A 17,751-nucleotide genomic window follows, 5' to 3' on the forward strand; every position below is an offset into this window, starting at 1 on the left:
ACCTAGAGGGTATCATGCTAAGTAAAACAAGTCAGTCAAAGAAAGGCAAATACTAATTACCATATGATTCTACTTCTATGTGGACTCTAAAAAGCAAAATAAATGAAAAAATAAAACAGAAACAGACTCATAGATAAGAAACAAATGATTGGTTACCACGGTGGGGGGTTGCTTAGTGGTGCAGATGAAAAGGTGAAGGGGATTAAGAAGGGTGCTTGGGTGGCTCAGTTGGTTAAACGTCTGCCTTCAGCTCAGGTCATGATCTCAGGGTCCTGGGATCCAGCCCTGCGTCAGGATTCCTGCTCAGCTGGGAGTCTGCTTGTCCCTCTCCCTGTGCCCCTCCCTCCCTCTTGTGCTCTCTCTCTCTCAGATAAATAAATAAAATCTTTAAAAAAAAGAAGTACAGGGCGCCTGGGTGGCTCAGATGGGTGAGCGTCTGCCTTCGGCTCAGGTCATGATCCCGGGGTCCTGGGATCGAGTCCCGCATCAGGCTCCCTGCTCCTTGGGAGCCTGCTTCTCCCTCTGCCCCTCTCTCTCTCTCTGTCTCTCATGAATAAATAAATAAAAAGATTTAAAAAAATAATAATAAAAAATAAAAAAATAAAAAAAAGAAGTACAATACAATAAGTCTTGGGGATGCAATGTACAGCATAGGGAATATGGTATATAATATAATAACTGTATGGTGACAGATAGTAATTAAACTTATCATAGGGGTCATTTCTTAATGTATAAAAATATCAAATCACTATGATGATGTACACCTGAAACTAATACTGTATAGATATTGTATGTCAATTATACTTACCTAAAAAAAGTTTACCTTGAACTAATCAAGCCTTTATTTTTTTTAAGATTTTATTTATTTATTTATTTTTAAAGATTTTATTTATTTATTTGAGAGAGCGAGAATGAGAGAGAGAGAGCACATGAGAGGGGGGAGGGTCAGAGGGAGAAGCAGACTCCCCGCCGAGCAGGGAGCCCAATGTGGGACTCGATCCCGGGACTCCAGGATCATGACCTGAGCCGAAGGCAGTCACTTAACCAACTGAGCCACCCAAGCGCCCCAAGCCTTTATTTTTTTTAATTTTATTTATTTATAATTTATTTGAGAGAGAAAGAGCACAAGCAGGGGGAGCAGCAAGCAGATGAAATTACTGTTCAATAAAAGCATCCTCTCAAGGGAAAAGAACTGAAAATAAAAAGATAATAAACAAAGTAATTGGTAGTACACAAGGCTAAATAGTAAAAAGTAAGTCTCCCTCCCACAGACACCCCTAAACCTCCAGAGTAACTGATGTTACTAATTTCTTTTTTTTTAAGATTTTATTTATTTATTTGAGAGAGAGGGATAGAGAAAGAGAGAGAGCACAAGCAGAGGGGAGAGGCAGAGGAAGAAGCAGACTCCCCGCTGAGCAGGGAGCGCGATGCGGGACTCAATCCCAGGACCTTGGAATCATGACCTGAGCTGAAGGCAGATGCTTAACCAACTGAGACACCCAGGCACCCTGATGTTACTAATTTCTCTAATTTCTTTCTTTCTTTTTTTCTTTCTTTCTTTCTCTCTTTCTTTCTTCTTTCTTCTTTCTTCTTTCTTCTTTCTTTTTCTTTCTTTCAAGTAGGCTCCCTGCCCAGAGTGGAGCCCAACATGGGGCTTGAACTGACAACCATAAGATCAAGACCTGAACTGAGATCAAGAGTTGATGCCTAACCAACTGGGCCACCAAGGCACCCCATTATGTAAACTTCCAGAAATATATATCTTTTTTACGCAAATGAAAACCTATTACATACAATGTACTGTATTTTTTTTCTTTCTCTTTTATGATTTTACATTATATCTTGGAGGTCGTTACATATTAGGACATTCTACCTTATTATTTTCTTTTTTTTAAGATTTGATTTATTTATTTGAAAGAGAGAGAGAGAGCACGAGAGCAGGGAGAGGAGCAAGGAGAGAGGGAGAAGCAGACTCCCCGCTGAGCCAGGAGCCTGACCCTGGGATCACAACCTGAGCTGAAGGCAGACTCTTAACCGACTGAGCCACCCAGGCGCTCTATCTTATTCTTTTCTTTTTTTTTTTCTATTTTTAAGATTTATTTATTTATTTATTTGACAGAGAGAGACACAGCGAGAGAGGGAACACAAGCAGGGGGAGTGGGAGAAGGAGAAGCAGGCTTCCCGCTGAGCAGGGAGCCCGATGCGGGGCTCGATCCCAGGACCTTGGAACCATGACCTGAGCTGAAGGCAGATGCTTAACAACTGAGCCACACAGGCACACCCCTACCTTATTCTTTTCTAACAATTTCATAGTATTCCATCTTATTCATGTATCAAAATTCTATCCATTAATTAATTCAACAAGTATCTTTTACTATCTATGCACTGTGTGCTAATGAAAGAGCAGAGACCCATGCAAGTACATGAAGAAGGGGACCCTTAGGGGATATTAAGTACAAAGGTCTAAGACAAGAAAATGCTTGACGTTTTCAAGGAGCAGCAAAGCCAGTGTTGGTGAAAAACAGTGAAGGATGGCTTAACTAACTGAGCCACCAACTGAGGCGTCCCAGATTCTGCATGTTTTAAATGTAGAACTGGTAAGATTTGCTGATAGATTGGGAATATCAGCTGAATCAACAATGTTGTACATTGTTGTACAACAAAAGTACTCTGGAAGGATGAAAGTAGAAGGGAGTAAGATGGAAGAGGTGGCCAGGAGACAGATCACACAGTCTTGTAAGGTCATAGAAAGACTTTGATGTTATTTTAAAAGAGGTGGGAAATCATGAAGGGTTAGAGCTAGTGTGTGGAATGCTCTGATTTATATTTTAAGATTTAAAATCATGACCTGAGCTGAAGGCAGATGCTTAACCAACTGAGCTGAAGGCAGATGCTTAACTAACTGAGCCACCAACTGAGGCGTCCCAGATTCTGCATGCTTTAAATGTAGAACTGGTAAGATTTGCTGATAGATTGGGAATATCAGCTGAATCAACAATGTAGACTGATTCCAGTCTAAGTACAACAAAAGTCCACTGGTTAGGTTGTCCTGAAGCACAAGAATACTCTACATGTGTTGGCGATATGAGAGTATGAGGGATGGCTGGGAGTAGGTAAGCAAATAAGAAAGAACTAACATTTCTCTAACATCTGTGCAGCAGTGTTCTGAGGTTGCAAGTAACAGAAACTGATTTTGTCTAATATGATACAGAAAAAGGAAGTTAGGGCGCCTGGGTGGCTCAGTTGGTTAAGCGACTGCCTTCGGCTCAGGTCATGATCCTGGAGTCCCGGGATCGAGTCCCACATCGGGCTCCCCGCTCAGCGGGGAGTCTGCTTCTCCCTCTGACCCTCTTCCCTCTCGTGCTCTCTATCTCTCATTCTCTCTCTCTCAAATAAATAAATAAAATCTTTAAAAAAAAAAAAGGAAGTTATTGGGGCGTCTGGGCAGCTCAGTCAGCTAAGCGTCTACCTTCAGCTCAGGTCACGATCCCAGAGTCCTGGGATCGAGCCCTGCATTGGGTCCCCTGCTCAGCGGGAAGTCTGTTTCTCCCTCTCCCTCTGCCCGTTCCTACCGCTCGTTCTCTCTCTCTCAAATAAATAAATAATCTTAAACAAAAAAAAAAAAGAGAGAGAGAGAGAAAAGAAAAACGAAGTTATTGGAAGGACATGCAGGTGCTGATAGTCTTGAAAGAACAGCTGTAACCCATCAGGCCTTAGAAAAGACAAGAACCAGAAGGCTCCAGGAGTCTAGATGGCAAGAACTATTGGATAGTCTCTTCAGGGTGACACATGGCATGAATCAACTCCAACACTTGTCCATCTCTGATTTACCCTTCAATGGATGCAAATTATAGGAATTAAGGGTCTGGCTTGCCTCAATCAGGTCAGCTGCCCACTCAGCCAGGGCAGAAAGGCATCTTGACTGACAGATCTACCATTAAAGTATGCAGCAGAGAAAAGGTAGTACCCCAAGGAAAAATAAAAATATGCTACTAGGAAAAGGGAAATCAGATACTGGTACAGGCAAAAACAATAGACCACCACAGCTTAGCATGTGTTTGGCATACACATACTTTATCTCATTTATTCATCACCATAACCCTGTGTGATAGATATATTAACATCTCTCAGAAAGGCTCGAGGGGGTTATATAATTTAACCAAGATCATGAAGCAACCAGGCAGTATAACCAGCATTTGAACTAAGGTCAAAACCCTGCTTTCAAAATCCCTGCTCTTTCTGTTACACCACACTATTCCACTGGGTAAAGATTAAATTTCCACTATTCCTCAGTTTTCCCACCGGTGGAAAGAAGTAATTACTCACTCTGAGTCTCCTGAGTAGCTTGGATATCTAAGCTAACAGGTTTGCAGAGTAGCCAGGGCTCCCTTGGAAGTGAGTGGCTATTCCCTTTGTCTTCTGTTATTGATTAGAAGAGAAGAAGAAAAAAAATAATTTAATGACATACATAGTATTAGCCATTTTTCAAATGCTTAATATGTTCTAAACATAGTTCTTTATATCCATTTTTGCATTTAATTCTCTTAATAGTCCCATAAGATAGATAATATTATTAACCCAAATTTACAGTGAAGGATATGGCTTAGAAAATGGAAGGTATTTCCCAGTATCACTGGCTTTCTTTTTTTTCTTTTAAAGATTTTATTTATTTATTTGAGAGAGAGAGAGAATGAGACAGAGAGCATGAGAGGCAAGAGGTTCACAGGGAGAAGCAGACTCCCTGCTCAGCAGGGAGCCCGATGTGGGACTCGATCCCGGGACTCCAGGATCATGACCTGAGCCGAAGGCAGTCGATTAACCAACTGAGCCACCCAGGCACCCCAGTATCATGGGCTTTCAGACCTAAGTTCCTCTGACTCCAAAACTGCTGCTCTCAACCATTACATTGCACTGAGCTCTCCTGCCCTGGGGAGAAAATCCCCCTGAGGCCAGAGGATTTTCCCTTTGCCAACCATTCTTGGTGAGAGGAGGTGGTCTCAGTTTCTTCTCCAACATAATAAGAGAGTCCGATTTGCTTATCTCTGAAAACCGCCCAGCTCTGATTTCTGCTTCCACTGACAAGGCAAAGAGCTGGTTCTGTGTTAGGCAAAGAGCTGAGTTCTGTGTTAAACAAAGAGCTATATTCTGTGTTATCCAAATTGTTTCCTAAAAATATTACCTAAAATTAACATTTGTGCAGCGCTTTGCGGGAGTACTTCAGACATCAATTCCCCAGAGGGTAGAGGTCCTTGCTACTGTGACTCCAGGGCCCAGAATCAGCCTGCGCATCAGATGACTGACTGTAACTCTTCTGATTGTAACTCAGGCCTGAAGATTTACCAGAAAAAGGAAGAGCATTTCCAACTAGTGAGAGTGATTGGAAAGAAAAACTCTGTGAGCTCATACTGATTCCCTGGGGGCATCACACTCAAAAACACAATGAAATTTTTGTAAAACACAGACAGAAGGAAAGGCAAGGTCCCACATCATGGACTTTGTGCCCTGACCAGCAGGAGCTCTGAACCAAGAGGTGTGGCTTATTCCAGTAAAGAAGGGGGTTCCTGGGGGCACCTGGCTGGCTTAGTCCATAGAGTATGAGACCCTTGATCTTGGGGTCATGAGTTCAAGTCCCATGTTGGGCCTAGATATTTTTGTTTTTTAAGATTTTATTTATTTATTTGACAGAGAGAGAGACAGCCAGAGAGAGAACACAAGCAGGGGAGTGGGAGAGGGAGAAGCAGGCTTCCCACTGAGCAGGGAGCCTGATGCAGGGCTCCATTCCAGCACCCTGGGATCATGACCTGAGCCAAAGGCAGACGCTTAACTACTGAGCCACCCAGGCGCCCCCTAGAGATTATTTTTTATTTTTTATTTATTTTTTATTTATTTTTTTAAAAGATTTTATTTATTTATTCATGAGAGACAGAGAGAGATGCAGAGGGAGAAGCAGGCTCCCCGTGGAGCAGGGAGGCCGATGCGGGACTCGATCCCAGGACCCTGGGATCATGACCTAAGCCAAAGGCAGACGCTTAACGACTGAGCCACCCAGGCGCCCTAGAGATTATTTTTTAAAAAGGAGAGGGGGCACTCTCTGGAAGACTGAGGATGGAGAGGTGGGGGGGGCAGATCAGTCTTAGAAATGGCTGGGTAGAGTGAACAGTGCTATATAAAAAGAGAAGTTGGTAAGAAAAGCAGATTACCTTTTGAAACAAGCAAGTTTCTTCCTTTTCTATTTCCTCTTGCCCTCATCTTTAGCTCTATTTTCTTTCTTCCCCATATTCTTGGGAGACTAGGGAAGAGTAGATGAAATTGAGGGGAAATTGCCGCTCAATGGCAAAAAAGAAAGAAAAAAAAGATGCAAGAACTTAAACCAACTTTCTCCTCATTCTAGATGATAAATAAGAATCAGAAAATTTTGCTCATGATTTTTCACTATAGAGAATAAATTTTCACCAGATCAATATACTATCTTTACTAGAATTCTGCTGTGTTGTTACTAACCTGTGTTTCAGTATAGAAAAGATATTCCCATCCTCACCCTAATGACTCAGCCTGGAACTTAAGTCAGGTCTGCAAAAGGGAGATAAAGCTGCAAAAGTCTCCATGGGGTGTGTGTGTGTGGGGGGGTGTTTCACTTTTTCAGCCAGAGTAGGTTTCCACCCGCATGCAGCTCTTGGATATTGGTTAGTGAGCTGATGTCAAATGGTTCTCTGATGTTTGCCAATCCCCAGGGTATCAGGGGCATAGCTGGGTGGGGAGGATTTCTGCCTAGAGCTCCATCTCCCAGCCCTCTGAAAAAAGTGATCCCATAGCCAGATGGTGGGGATGGGGAGTGGGGAAGCCTGGAGAAAGGGAGGATTGGCCAGATTAGCACATGGTTCCTTCACCAGAGCAGGGGTTCATGCATCAAAGCAAGGCACAGATGGTCTTCCAAGTAATTAGAGAAATTAAATCCCCAGTATTTTTAATCCCTGTACATCAGACTGCTTAAAAAAAAAAAGAACAAAGGGAGGATGTGAAAAGCCCTTTGAATCTTTGCTTAGGCAAGATGCTACATCTTGACATTCCTTTCCAAAAGCACTAGGGCTTCTCATCTTCCTTTTTTTTTTTTTTTTAAGATTTTACTTATTTATTTCAGATAGAGAGCAAGAGAGCACGAGGTGGGGTGAGGGGTGGGGGGCAGAGGGAGAGAGAAGCAGACTCCCGGCTGAAGAGGGAGCCCAATGTGGAGCTCAATTCCAGAAACTTGAGGTCATGACCTGAGCTAAAGGCAGATGCTTCACCAACTGAGCCCCCCAGGCAGCCCCTCATCTTCCTTTTTTACAATTTCCTGAATCATGGTTGTTTTGTTTTATTTTGTTTTGCTTTGCTTTGTTTTTTAAGTAAACTCTATGCCCAACATGGGGCCCAACTCTCCACCCTAAGATCAAGAGTCACATGATTTACGAACTGATCCAGCCAGGTACCCCTCCTGAATCATTTTATCCCTTGCCTCTTCTTCTGCCCCCTCCCACCCTCTCCCATTTGGCTCATATATTAAGGAGAATTGGCTGAAATATGATCTCTTGGCTGTAGCCAGAAATTTCTTTCTTATGGGTTCTCACTGATTATTTCAGCTGAATTCCCATTAACAGTAGAAAAACTCCATTATCAACAAACTCAGTAATGTTACAACTTGACCTAGGAGCCTGGGGTGGTGATTACCACTTGATTTTGATCCCACCTTTAAGAGCTGTGATGGGTAACTACCCCGATCCTTACCTAATTGTCAGTAGAACTGACTATACACTCATGGTGATAAATGTGCAGGATCTGGTGTGAGAGGTACCCTTTGACTCTGGCCAAGGAGAGTGGACCTTACAAAGGACAGGAGAGGGACGCCTGGGTGGCTCAGGCGGTTAAGCATCTGCCTTTGGCTCAGGTCATGATCCCAGGATCCTGGGATCGAGTCCTGCGTCGGGCTCCCTGTTTACTGGGGAGACTGCTTTTCCCCCCGCCTGCCACTCCCTCTGCTTGTGTTCTCTCTGTTTCTCAAATAAATAAAATCCTTCAAACAAAAACAAAAACAAAAAAACACCAAAAAAGCAAAGGCCAGGAGAGATATATGACCTTAGCAGAGCTACTTGTGCATAGAATGAACTTCCCAGAGAGTGATGGGTCTTTGTATTTTACAAGGGTTTTTTTGTTGTTGTTTTGTTATGTTTTTAAAGTAATCTCTACATCCAACGTGGGGCTTGAACTCACAACCCCAAAATCAAGAGTCACATGCTTTTCTGACTGAGCCATCCAGGTGCCCCTGGGCCTTTGTGAGTATTGATCGCATTACCACAGAGGTGAATGATGCCCCTAACAGTGTGATACAGGGGAAAGATTGGATGGCAACTGATAAGGTTTTAGTCCTGCCTCTGCCACTAATTCACTGTGTGTCTTTTGCAAGTTGCCTTACCTCTTTGAACCTCAAATTCCTACTGTTTAGAATGGGGATAATACTGTTCAGAGTTTTTGAAAGGCTCAAGTAGAGAAGAGCTGTGATATTTCGAAAAGCATTAAAGGGTTACAAAATAGAATAGAATATGATTTTATCTGTCTTCTCCCCTAATCATTCTTTTATATTTTGAATGTATGAATGTGAATCCCTTACCCAGATGCTTACTCCCAACATAAGGAAGTTGAACTGGATTATGCAATGACTTCAGAAGGCACCAAGCATGAACTGAAATGGATTTGAAGAGATGTAGATCATTGTTCCATGATTTAACAGGTTCACTGGGGGCATCTGTTCACTCATTCACACAACAAATAAGGCAGAAGCAGAGGTGTTCTTTTCTGTTGCTATAACAGCTCGTAAAGGCCTCTGGCCAACTCCTTTATCTAACTACCATGCTCAGCAATCGGCTGGTGCTTGGGTAGGAGAAATGCCGTTGTTGGTCTGCTCTTTCTGAAGGCTTTGGGATGTTGGTTTAGAATGTTTTTTTTAAAGATTTTATTTATTTATTTGAGAAAGAGAGAATGAGAGACAGAGAGCACGAGAGGGAAGAGGGTCAGAGGGAGAAGCAGACCCTCCGCTGAGCAGGGAGCCTGATGCGGGACTCGATCCCTGGACTCCAGGATCATGACCTGAGCCGTAGGCAGTCGCATAACCAACTGAGCCACCCAGGCGCCCAGGTTTAGAATATTTTTAAAAACATCTCCAGGTGCCTGGAAGCATCATTCACAGGTTAAAATGTAGCAAGTAGTTGGCTTTTTTTTTTTAAACTAGCAAATATTTAGACATTAATAATAGTCAGTGTTGGCTAGGATGTGAGAAATGGGCACTCTCACAAAGTATAAATTAGTAGAATCTTTGGAGGATGATGTGGCCATATCCGTTCCACTCCACCCCAAATTTAACAACAGAATCAGGCTATGGAAAGGAAGAAGGATATCCCTAGATGCTGAAAGTCCATTTTATTATAATTCTGAACTCATTTTTTTCTGAAAGATTTTATTTATTTATTTATTTATTTATTTATTTTTTTTTTTAAAGTATTTTTTTTAAGATTTTATTTATTTGACAGAGAGAGACACAGCGAGAGAGGGAACACAAGCAGGGGGAGTGGGAGAGGGAGAAGCAGGCTTCCCGCTGAGCAGGGAGCCCGATGCGGGGCTCGATCCCAAGACCCTGGGATCATGACCTGAGCCGAAGGCAGACGCTTAACGACTGAGCCACCCAGGCGCCCCTGAAAGATTTTATTTATTTATTTGACAAAGAGAGACACAGCGAGAGAGGGAACACAAGCAGGTGGAGCAGGAGAGGGAGAAGCAGGCTTCCCGCAGAGCGGGGAGCCCAACATGGGACTCAATCCCAGGACCCTAGGATCACGACCTGAGCCAAAGGCAGACGCTTAACGACTGAGCCACCCAGGTGCCCCAATTCTGAACACATTTAAAGCATTTTACAATTTACATACGTAATCTTATGTGATCTTCAGTACAGTTCAACGATGTGTACATAATCATATACCCATTTGACAGATAAAGAAACCAGCAAGGTTCAGATTTATCCCTCTGATATGTTCAGAGGCTCACTGTTAAGTGGTGGAGGCAGGATTAAGAACCCTAAATTCCAGGTGGTACTCTTTTCCCAAACAACAAAATTTTCAGAACATAGAGGAAGGAGTTTTTTGCTAGAAGGGACTGACAATACTTTCTGGAATAAGATAGAGCATAAAAAGGGCGCCTGGGTGGCTCAGTTGGTTAAGCGACTGCCTTCGGCTCAGGTCATGATCCTGGAGTCTCGGGATCGAGTCCCACATGGGGCTTCCTGCTCAGCGGGGAGTCTGCTTCTCCCTCTGACCCTCTTCCCTCTCGTGCTTTCTATCTCTCATTCTCTCTCTCTCAAATAAATAAATAAAATCTTAAAAAAAAAGATAGAGCATAAAAAGAAACAGTTGTGGGCGGGGGGCGCCTGGGTGGCTCAGTCAGTTAAGCATCTGCCTTCAACTCTGGTCATGATCCCGGGGTCCTGGGATCCCATGTTGGGCTCCCTGCTCAGCGGGGAGTCTGCTTCTTCCTCTCCCTCTGCCCCTCCCCCAAATCGTGCTCTCTGTCTCCATTTCTCTCAGATAAGTGAATAAAATCTTAAAAAAAAACAAGAAAAAGAAACATTTGGGTAGGCATAGTATATGCCAAAGGGTCACTTAGGCAGTTAAGAAATGTTTTTTTTTTAAGATTTTATTTATTTATTTGAGAGAGAGAGAATGAGAGATAGCATGAGAGGGAAGAGGGTCAGAGGGAGAAGCAGACTCCCTGCTGAGCAGGGAGCCCGATGTGGGACTCGATCCCGGGACTCCAGGATCAGGACCTGAGCCGAAGGCAGTTGCTTAACCAACTGAGCCACCCAGGCGCCCAAAAAATGGTTTTGATGTCCCCCATGGATTGTCAAAGCATATTTGGTTGCAAGTAACAGAAACTCTACTCAAACTGCAAGAGGTTCCCAGACAGAGTCATCAGGGTTGGTTTCTATCTCTCGGTTGTTTTCCTCAGTGTTGATGGTATTCTTAGAAAGTCTTCACCCGGGGCGCCTGGGTGGCTCAGTGTATTAAACGTCTGCCTTTGGCTCAGGTCATGATCCCAGGGTCCTGGGATCGAGTCCCGCATCGGGCTCCCTGCTCCTTGGGAGCCTGCTTCTCCCTCTGCTTCTCTCTCTCTCTCTCCCTGTCTCTCATGAATAAATAAATAAAATCTTAAAAAAAAAAAAAAGAAGAAGCCATTCCATATCCTCTTGCTCCACTGAGCTCCCATAAGTCCTTAGACTGTCTGGTATTTTAGTTAAATGGGTTCTCCTACTAGTCTTTGAGTTCCCTGAGGGCAGGGATGAGGTCCAAGTCAGATCTCTGCCATCTACCACACCTACCACGCAGTAGGGCCTAAGAAATGATTATTAAATTAGTGAAACTTCTCTCTTATGGACCTTTTGAGAGTAAGTTGGAAATATCATTAGAATATTGAAAAATTAGGGGCACCAGTGTGGCTCAGTCCATTAAGTGTCTGCCTTCCACTCGGGTCATGATCCCAGGGTCCTAGGATCGAGTCCCACATTGGGCTCCCTGCTCAGCGGGGAGTCTGCTTCTCCCTCTGCCTACCACTCCCCCTGCTTGTGTGCTTTCTCTCTCTCTGACAAATAAATTTAAAAAATCTTTAAAAAAATGACTGTGCTATATTTAAGATTTATAGGAATGACATGGCCAGATTCCTGCCTGTACACAAAGATCAACCGACCAAGGACAAAGAAGTTATATGACCTTCCTTATATGTTTACAGATGTCAATCACCTTTTGATTTCAACTCCCCATCCCCCCTTCTCCCTTTTGCTAACATAAAAGAAGAAAAGAAGCTTGAATTTCATGCTGTGGGGATATGATTCTTTGTGACAATAGTCTACCATCTCCTTGGGTTGCTGGCTTTCCAAATAAAGTTGCTTTCCTTGCTGCAACATCTTGCTTCTCAACTTGGTCTTTCTTGTGGTGAGCAGAACAAGCTTGGACTCAGTAACAACAGCTGTGCTTTTCCATTTTAGGAAATCCTGTTTGGAATTCTAATTGACTCATTTATTTATTTTTTAAACTTTCCATTAAAAATTTTTTTAAGTTTATTTTTTTAGTAATCTCTATACCCAATGTGGGACTTGAACTCATGACTCCAAGATCAAGAGTCATGTGCTCTTCAGATTGAGTCAACCAGGCACCCCTAAAGTTTCCTTTTTGTTTGAAAGAGAGAGAGTCAGGGGGAAGGGCAGAGAGAGAGAGGGCAAGAGAGAATCTTAAGCAGGCTCAACACCCAGGGCAGAGCCTCACAAGGGGCTCAATCTCACAACCCTAAAATCATGACCTGAGCCAAAATTAAGAGTTGGACCCTTAGCCAACTGAGCCACCCAGGTACCCCTAAACTTTCCATTTTTATTTTTATTTTTTTTAAGATTTCTATTTATTTTATTTTATTTTATTTATTTATTTGACAGAGAGACGCACAGCCAGAGAGGGAACACAAGCAGGGGGAGTGGGAGAGGGAGAAACAGGCTTCCCGTGGAGCAGGGAGCCTGATGTGGGGCTTGATCCCAGGATCCTGGGATCATGACCTGAGCTGAAGGCAGACGCTTAACGACTAAGCCACCCAGGTGCCCCAAGATTTCTTTTTCTTTTTTTTTCTTTTTTAAAGATTTTATTTATTTATTTGACAGAGAGAGACACAGCGAGAGAGGGAACACAAGCAGGGGGAGTGGGAGAGGGAGAAGCGGGCCCCCTGCTGAGCAGGGAGCCCGATGCGGGGCTCGATCCCAGGACCCCAGGATCATGACCTGAGCCGAAGTCAGACGCTTAACGACTGAGCCACCCAGGCGCCCCCGCCCCAAGATTTCTATTTTTAGTAATTTCTACACCCAATGTGGAGATCGAACTTACAACCCCAACATCAAGATTCACACACTCCACCGACTGAGGCAGCCAGGTGCCCCAAACCATTTCTAAATAATCTTAGATTTGGGCGCCTGGGTGGCTCAGTTGGTTAAGCGACTGCCTTCGGCTCAGGTCATGATCCTGGAGTCCCAGGATCGAGTCCCGCATCGGGCTCCCTGCTCAGCAGGGAGTCTGCTTCTCCCTCTGACCCTCTTCCCTCTCGTGCTCTCTGTCTCTCATTCTCTCTTTCTTAAATAAATAAATAAAATCTTTAAAAAAAGTAATAATAAATAAATAAATAAATGATCTTAGATTTATACAAGTTACAAGAAAATATTGGGGCACATGGGTAGCTCAGTCGGTTGAGTGACTGACTCTTGGTTTCAGGTCGGGTCATGATCTTGGGGTTCTAGCCCCACATAGGGCTCTGCACTCAGCAAGGAGTCTGCTTCAGGATTCTTTGTCCCTCTGGACCTCCCCTCACTTGCACGCTCTCTCTCTCTAAAATAAATAAATAAATCTTAAAGAAAAAAAAAGGCAGGAGGCAAAAACCAGGAAACTGGGTAATTTACAAACTTTATAATCAGTTCCTGAAGGACTGGAAATTGTCTGTACTTAACACAAAATCTATCAGTGTGCACCAAATTATACATAAAATATAGAAATAGAATTTCTGCTCTCAAAGTAGTTGATACTCTAGATAAAATATTTCAGGTCCTGAAAAAAGAAAAAATATGAAAGTACTAGGAAAATGCTAAAATAAAGACCACTTGCAACTTCAAGTGGACCCAGATATTTAATGTGGTAGAACTGAAAATAAACTAGAGCAGAAATCCTGCGTTCCAGTCCTTACTCATCCACTGTCTGACTACATGACTTGTCTTTTTTGGTTTGAGTTTTCTGTAAGAGTAAATAATGAGATGCACTTTCTCTATAATATCTTCCATCTTTAGTAATCTATGCCCCAGGATCTGAAAAATATTATCATTCACAGGCGTTGGAGACCTCTAACATCTTTACATCACCAGAGAGCAGATATTGAGTGCTTACCATCTGTCCCTGTTCATGTTCTCATGTCCTCCAGGTCTCTTCTTGCTGTCTTTATTATGGTTTGTATGAATTAAAATCCCAAATCTTTTTTCCTAACAGAAATGCTTTCTTCCCAAGCCCTTTGCTAGCAAGGATAGTTAATTAGCTCCAACAGATTAAGGGTAGAGTCATACAGGGAATTGTGGCAACATCTGCTTTGTTTGTTCCAAGGAATCTGTGCAAATAAACAGGAGGAATTACTGTTACTAAGCATGTATAACATAATTAAATTTGTCCAAAGTATTTTATTTTTTTAAATATATATTTTTAGAGATTTTATTTATTTATTTGACAGAGAGAGACACAGGGAGAGAAGGAACACAAGCAGAGGGCGTGGGAGAGGGAGAAGCAGGCTTCCCACCAAGCAGGGAGCCCGATGAGGGGTTCGATCCTAGGACCCTGGGATCATGACCTGAGCAAAAGGCAGATGCTTAACGACTGAGCCACCCCGGCGCCCCTGTCCAAAGTATTTTAAACTATTTTCTTGTTATTAATTCTTCCTGGCAAGACCAAGTCAAAGAGAATGTAAAATGTAAGCAGTTCCTGGGTCCTCTGACCATTGATGGGCCTCCTTCTGCACATCACATCGTGAGGGAAATGTTGCAAGGACTGACTTGGAGGGGTGGGAGTAAAGAAGATTAGAACTGTTGGGGTTTTTATTTAAAGCTCTAAAATAGTACAGTTTGAAATAATCTTTCACAAGAATAATATATAGGGATCCCTGGGTGGCTCAGTCAGTTAAGCATCTGCCTTCGGCTCTGGTTGTATACCCAGGGTCCTGGGATCGAGCCCCATGTTGCCTTGGGCTCCTGCTCAGTGGGGAGTCTGCTTCTCTTTCTGCCCCTCCCCCCATTTGTTCTCTCTCTCTCTCTCAAATAAATAAAATCTTTTAAAAAAAGATAAAAGATATTTATTTATTTGAGAGAGAGAGAGAGAGAGAAAGCACCACCAGGGGGGAGGGTTAGAGGGAAAAGGGGAAGCAGACTCCCCATTGAGCAGAGAGCCTGATGTGGGGCTCCATCCCAGGACCCCGAGATCATGACCTGAGCTGAAGGTAGACGTTTAACTGACTGAGATACCCAGGTGCCCCAATAAATAAAATCTTAAAGAAAAAAATTTCCTGCACACCAGAAGCCTCCTTGTGTTCTCCTCCCAGCTAGTAACAAGTTAGTAGAGTTAGTAATGTCTACTTTGACTTTTTTTTTTAAGACTTTATTTACTTGACAGAGAGAAAGACCATAAGCAGGGATAGTGGCAGGTAAAGGGAGAGGGAGAAGCAGGCTCTTTGCAGAGCAGGGGAGCCTGATGTGGAGCTCAATCCCAGGACCCTGGGATCATGGCCTGAGCTGAAGGCAGACACCTAACCGACTGAGCCACCCAGGCACCCCTACTCTGACTTCTATTACTATGATATTGGGATATGATACATATTTGGTCTTTGTTCTGGTTCCTGGCATAAGAGTTCCTAAAACTCTTGTAATTTTCTAAGTGATAATGGTGAAAAGCACATCTTTTGTTATTTATAATAAGTCTTCAACCAAACCTGAGTTTATGTTAATGGGGTAACTCAAGATGGTTCCTTAGATAGCTTCAGGATGGGGCCTGGTTGCCAAAGGAACCAACCATGTGATTCCAGGTTTGGAACTTTCAGACTTAACCCTCCAGCCTCTGGGAAGGGAAAAAGGAATGGGGATTTAATTAATTACCAAAGGTTAGTGATTTAATGAATCATGCCTTCATAAAGGAACCTCCATATAAATCCTAAACTATGGGGTTTGGAGAGCCCCTAAATTCGTGAATATATCTACATGCCATGAGGGTAGTCCCCCCCAGACTCCACAGGGACAGAAGATCCTGTGTTCAGGACCCTTTCAGACCTCACTCTATGTACCTCTTCATCTGGTTGTTCATTTTTATCTTCTATAATATCCTTTATAATAAACTGGTAATAGTATTTATTTTCCCGAGTTCTGTGAGCCATTATAACAAATTATCAAACCTAATTAGGTCATCATGGGAACCCTCAATTTATATTGATTGACATTTGAATTATTTCCCATCTATGGCTGTTATGAATAAAACTATGAATATTCTTTTGCCTTTTAGTGGACATAAACATTCATTTCTGTTTATTTTATTTTTATTTATTTTATTTTTTATTTTTTAAAATATTTTATTTATTTATTTGACAGAGAGAGACACAGCGAGAGAGGGAACACAAGCAGGGGGAGTGGGAGAGGGAGAAGCAGGCTTCCCGCCAAGCAGGAGCCCGATGCAGGGCTCGATCCCAGGACCTTGGGATCATGACCTGAGCCAAAGGTAGATGCTTAACGACTGAGCCACCCAGGCACCCCTCATTTCTGTAGTTTAACCAGAAGTAGAAGTTCTGGATCATAGGGTACACATACTCAGCTATAATAGGTACTGCCATAGATTTTTCCAAATTGTACCAATTTACATGCCCACTAGCAACATATGAGAGTTCCAGTCATTCTACCTCTTTACCAATCTTTGGTATCATCAACAGGTTTTTTGTTTTTTGGGGTTTGGTTTTTTTTTTGGTATCATCAGGATTTTTGTTTTGTTTTGTTTTTAAGATTTGTTTATTTGAGAGTAAAAGGGAGTGAGAGAGAGAGAGAGAGGGAGAAAGAACATGAGTGGGAGGGACAGAGGGAGAGAGAATCACAAGCAGACTCCACACTGAGAGAGGAGCTTGACATGGGGCCAATCTCACAACCCTGAGATCATGACCTGAGCTGAAGTCAAGAGTCAGACACTCAACCGAGTCACCCAGGTGCCCCCAAAATTGCTTTTATTACTATTTTTTTTATGATTTTATTTATTTATTTGACAGAGAGAGACAGCATGAGAGAGGGAACACAAGCAGGGGGAGTGGAAGAGAGAGAAGCAGCCTTCCCGCCAAGCAGGAGCCCGCTGTGGGGCTTGATGCCAGGACCCTGGGATCATGACCTGGGCCGAAGGCAGACACTTAACGACTGCCACCCAAGCGCCCCCACAATTGCTTTTAAAATACTGATGATATCATGGTGCCTGGGTGGCACAGTTGGTTAAGCATCCGACTCTTGGTTTTGGCTCAGGTTGTGATCTCAGGGTGTTGAGATCCAGCCCCACGTTGGACTCTGCACTCAGGAGGGAGTCTGTTTGATTCTCTCTCTGCCCCTCCGCACCTGCGTGCGTGCTCTCTCTCAAATAAATAAATCTTTTTTTTTAAGATTTTATTTATTTATTTGAGAGAGAGAGAATGAGAGACAGAGAGCACGAGAGGGAAGAGGGTCAGAAGGAGAAGCAGACTACCTGCTGAGCAGGGAGCCTGATGTGGGACTCGATCCCGGGACTCCAGGATCATGACCTGAGCTGAAGGCAGTCGCTTAACCAACTGAGCCACCGGGGCGCCCCTCTCAAATAAATAAATCTTTAAAAAAAATAAATAAATAAAGGCAACTGTGGACTTTTAAACTTCCAGGTGAATCTTCATTCCACAGAAATTATGAGCTCTGCTGGGAGGTGCATTTGGGGCTAGTTCCTGGGATGCCAAGATGAAGTACACTAACCTTGAGGATGAGCCTGCAGCCTCTGACATGGGCAGATACCAGGATCCAAGTGCAGCTCAGCATGAGCCTAGAGATTCTCAAAGGAATTCCAGACTCTTGCACAGTGGGCTCCTGGATCATCAAGGGCATTGTGAGGCAAGACAGACCTGGAACAATAG

At 43.2% G+C, this 17,751-nt stretch overlaps 1 long non-coding RNA gene across 1 annotated transcript; it reads right to left on the minus strand.

Moving 5' to 3' along the window:
* Positions 1-4,326: 4,326 nt before the first annotated feature.
* On the minus strand, positions 4,327-17,647 carry LOC113934276. Its single transcript, XR_003523610.1, has 3 exons — positions 17,594-17,647; positions 13,983-14,196; positions 4,327-4,419 (listed from the first exon to the last, which is right to left on the minus strand). It is a non-coding gene; the product is annotated as an uncharacterized LOC113934276 (long non-coding RNA).
* Positions 17,648-17,751: the final 104 nt, after the last annotated feature.

The sequence above is a fragment of the Zalophus californianus genome, chromosome 13 (assembly GCF_009762305.2).
Source record: "Zalophus californianus isolate mZalCal1 chromosome 13, mZalCal1.pri.v2, whole genome shotgun sequence".
Classification (NCBI taxonomy): domain Eukaryota; kingdom Metazoa; phylum Chordata; class Mammalia; order Carnivora; family Otariidae; genus Zalophus; species Zalophus californianus.